Here is a 5,000-nt window from a genome sequence, read left to right as displayed (position 1 = left end):
CAACTTCACCACCCTCTCACCCCCTAAAGGGACATCTCAATACCAAAAGATTGCCAAATTCCGGTAATCACAGCCACACAAGTGGAAACCACACTCTCAAAAGCTAAGAATACAGCATCCATTGGACCAGATGACATCCCATGCTGTGGACTACATGAACTACAAAATGAACTGGCACCTCACCTAAGTGTCATGTTTAATCATAGCCTCACCTCAGGCTTCATGCCCACTGACAAGGGAGGATCCACCTTGGATCCCGGGAACTACCATCCCATCAGTCTAACAAGCCTGATCTGCAAGGGCATGGAATGCATTATCATGGAACTTATAAACAAAGACATTTACAACTTTCAAACACTGGAACCCACCCATTTTGGGTTTGTGAAGGGCCGATCTTGTCTCCTGAATCTGATTGACTTCTTCAAATCAGTCTCAAGAGCTGTGGACGAGGGTAAGGCAGTCCACACAGCCTATCTGGACCTCGCCAAGGCCTTCTACACCATCCTCCAGTCTGGAATCATAGATAAACTTACTAAGCTGGGCATAAATCCCTATGTCACTCGATGGGTTGCCAACTGGTTTACTGACAGAACCCAGACTGTAAAAGTAGCCGACTCCAAATCCAGCTCCAGACAAGTGACAAGTGGAGTACCTCAGGGTTCAGTTCTGGGAAAACTCTTGTTTGGCATTTACTTCTCTGAAGTACAGGCCAACACTAAGGGACTCTGGCTAACAAAGTTCACAGATGACTGCAAACTGGGAGCCATTATTGAATCCCCAAATGATGTGGATATTCTACAAAAGGGCCTTACAGAAACAGATGCTTGGTGCCAAAGCCATGAGCTCAAGCTCAATGACAAGAAATGTATAGTTATCCCCTTTAGAAAAAATATGTACCCATGAATTACCACATAGGTGGCAGGACACTAAACATCGAAAGTGTGATGAGAGACTTAGGGACACAGGTGAAAAGTGGTCTCACTTTCGATAACTACATTGCCACAACAGTCACAATATCCTTCTATGTGGCACACCTCATCACTAAGGGCTTTTCATCCAGAAAAAAGGAGGTTATTGTCCCACTGTACTCATACCTCATTAGACCCATTATAGAGTATAATGCTCCATTTGGTATGTACCTCACAAGACATCTGCAACAGCTGGAAAGGCCACAGAAATACCTCACTAAAAGAATCACAGGCCTAAAGCAGATGTCATATGCTGACCGACTAAAAAAACTCCAGCTATACTCTGTGGCATATCGTCTACTCAGAGGCGATCTCTGCTAAACATACAAAGCCATGTCATACCCTGAGCTGTTGGACATGCTCCACTTAAAGAAATCCCAATCCATCAGAGCCACACACTCCAGGGATCTAAACCTTGTCATCACAATGAACAAAACATGCTGGAGGGATAGGTTCCTGACCCAGAGACTCCCCATACTCTGGAATAGACTGCCCATACATGTCAAGCAGAGCGCCTCATTGGCCCTCTTCAAAAGGAACCTTGATGATTGGATAGGAGATAGGAAATTCACCCCGGGGATCATGTCAGTCACCCTGCTAGACAGGGGTCCAGAGAAGTAAATATTGTGGGAAGAAATATCCAGGGAATTGTTATGGCTAGGCTTGCATAGGCCCTAGGGCCGATAGCCTAGTACCAACCTATGAACATATATATATATATATATATATATATATATATATACATGTGTGTGTGTGCGCGCATGTGTGTGTGGGTATATGAGTATATATAATAAGGTCAGATATATGGCTGACTGCCAAATTCTCAAGGAAATGCTATTCACTGAATGTTTGCATAACTCTTTATTTAGTCAAACATATTGTATAAAAGTAGAAATACACACACTATAATACACATCTGATCAATTTCTGCCACTTATTCACAGTAATACACCACTAAATCCATCCACTCGGTTATATCAACATACTGGAAATAAATGTGGTCACAACCCTATAAAGGATGCAGTGAATAACACATTCAAGAAGCACAGGAGCAAATTAGAAGTGCAATACCCATATGTAAATGACCCTGTATGCTACTGAGGTCATGACATAGTTACCAAACTGCTTGCCTGTACATCTCAACTGCCCCTGATTTCTCTGAATGTGCTTCATACTGCTTCTTATGCTCAGTCTGTTCGCTGTAACATTTATGGTTATCAGTTGACCAGCTAAGGACTTCAGTCACTTTTTTTGTTGTTGTTGTGTCTTTCGGCTTTTCCCGGTTAGGGGTCACCACAGTGGAACTCCGGTCCGCTAATGACTGGCAGTTGATTTTTATGTGCCGAGTTGCCAGCCCTGTTGCACAACCTTCAACGAAGGTACGCCCATTCATGCATTTCTCCACGCAGAAGACGCTCTAGCTGAGAATCGAACCGGACATCGTCTTATTGTGAGGTGACAACACTACCGCAGCACCACCACCGCGGTTATAGTAATGCCAAAAGTGTTTTTTTTTTTACTTCAATTCCTAAGAAAATACATACATTTGCATAATTGTGTATCCTAGCAGCTTTCCTGGTATATGATAGAAAGACTTGAAAAAACTGCCTAGATTTCAGACAATTGTCCACCATTATTGATTGCCATTGTCTGGAGTCAAGAAGTAAGTGGCAGATAGTTATCACCTTGCTAAGCATTTGCCATTGCTTGTGATGAATTCCTGAATGCACATGATTCAGTACATTTTTTAAGCTATACACACAATATACAACTATGTAAAGTCCTAACTACTCATCCTTGACCCACATAATAATGCTGGTCACCCATAGTTTGCTTGCTGCATCAAAAACATTGTATGAAAGGTATTCTACTGACAATATTAAAATACACAGACTTGCATAGAGTATCCTGGACAACGCAGTTGGTACAGGATTACAGTTCTCCACAGATACCTGAATGTCACTGGCATTTCCAAGAATACAGCATGTCTGTGAAAACTTGCTAACTATATGTTATGAGAGGTACCATAACAGTGATGTATCATCTGCAGGTGACATATCCCACTCACTGCATTGTACAACATCTAGTGCAGACGTACCAGCATTGAAGGAGACAGCTGAGTATGCATCAGTCTTCCCAGGCACTGTTGGGGTACTGTAGCAATGTGTCGCCAGTCAATAAGGCAGAGATATGTCAGTTGCAGGAGGGTACCTCTGCAAGAGAAGGAAACTAATGGCAAGAAACACTGAACTTGCTATAGTGAACGAATGGACAAGTGCACTAATGGACAAGTACAACGGACTTACTTTGTCACAATAAGATAAGGAGGAACTCCTTAGATTAATCCCACATACCATGCATTGGACCTATGCAGACCCCCTAGGTACAAGAAGATAAATGACCTAAGGATGAATGAAACCCTCTCCCAAAATCAGCCATGTCAAGCATTCACAGGCTACGTGGCAAGCACATTATCTGATGTTTGCGCAATCATGTCTTTATGTAAAGCAATGCCTCGGATCGTGAGCCATGTCTGGTGGGAGGAAACAGACCAGTCATGTCATTAGCAGATAACTCTGGAAACAACAGCTCTGCTGAAAGGGGAGTTCATTTATAAATGTCACATGGACAAAAGTGATGGCAATACTATTGTTGTCATCAATCACACTGGCAACTTCAATGGCCTATCATGCTCAGATATGTAGAAGATGCCTTTTTTAAGGACATCCTTGCAAATTATTGTATTCCATTCCCTGCATGACATTGGTGGAACAAGGAAATGCTTGCTAAGTGTGTATACTCTGATGGCCACAAAATCATACGGCAGATAAAATGTGATGTGATGCCTGCTATTTGAAATGATGGATGAGAGCCGATATCATAGTACACTTAGATCTATCCTGTGTCATTTAAAAATTGCCATCAACAAAAGCACCAGGCATAATGTTCCAGGAGCAGGTGCCAAGTGTGTTATTTCCATTACTGTCAAAATATTTCAAGCCCTCAAACCCTGAGAACACTGCTGCCTATATGGAACTGTTCACAGAAACTCTGTACATGCATGTTAATAGCTGCACAGAGGCAGTTGCACCCACCAGGAATAAGTACAGGACTAACTTAAAAAAACAAGCCACCCTGGTGGAATCACAACATCAATAGGCTGTATAACAGAAGGAAGAAAATCTTGGCAAATTTAAGAGATGCAGCACCCGACAGGATAAAAGCACTCTCAAACTAAACAAACAACCCATAGGACAAATAAAGCCTACCAGAGCCAAATTTGAGGTAAACTTGGCCTCCTAGGCCAAGGACAACCACAAGGCATTCATTAGCTATGTCCACAACCTCAAAGGTAATACACAATTGTGTGCAGAGTTCATTGTTAATACAGCTGCCTATATTCAGCCAGAGGATATGGCAAACCTACTGACTGACAAATTCAATACCCCTCTCACCCCCCCTCAACCTTCCCTCAGGAAATACCATCAAATATAACTCCCCCTACTACCACTAGGGAACATTCCCTCGGGGACTGATCCTGAGACCTCTCCATTTTGACATTTACTTCTCCGAAGACAAGGCCGATGTCATTGGCCTCTGGTTGGCTAAATTTGCAGATGACTGCAAATTAGGAGTTGTCATAGAATCCTCCACAGACACAAATGTTCTCCAGGAAGGGCTGACATACACAAATAACTAGTGTCACAGCCATGGACTAAAACTAAATGGCAATAAATGCATACTAGTATCCTTTGAGAAATCATCCACCCCTGGTAACTATCATATCAACAAGACATCCCTAAGAGCTGACCCAGTAGTCAGGGACTTAAGGACACACATAGACAGTTATATAGCCTTTGACCATGACATGTCTACAGTAGTGAGGAAATCATTCTATATTGTGCAACTTATAAACAAGGTTATGGCATGTAGGTCCAAGTATGTCCTTGTTCCACTAAATTCAGCACAAATCAGACCTATAATTGAGTACTATTCCCCTTTGGTATGTACTTAACTAGACATATCCAACAA

The 5,000-nt window shown here is 42.3% G+C and overlaps 1 long non-coding RNA gene across 5 annotated transcripts in view; it reads right to left on the bottom strand.

The window, feature by feature from the left end:
* The window catches only part of LOC122795801, a 123,760-nt gene that overhangs the window by 70,318 nt on the left and 48,442 nt on the right, over positions 1-5,000 (bottom strand). The window lies entirely within an intron of this gene.

Source organism: Protopterus annectens, chromosome 2.part2, assembly GCF_019279795.1.
Source record: "Protopterus annectens isolate FY-2018-M chromosome 2.part2, PAN1.0, whole genome shotgun sequence".
NCBI lineage: Eukaryota > Metazoa > Chordata > Ceratodontiformes > Protopteridae > Protopterus > Protopterus annectens.
The sequence above is the reverse complement of the archived record's forward strand: the minus strand, read 5'-3'. Positions and strand labels throughout refer to the sequence as shown.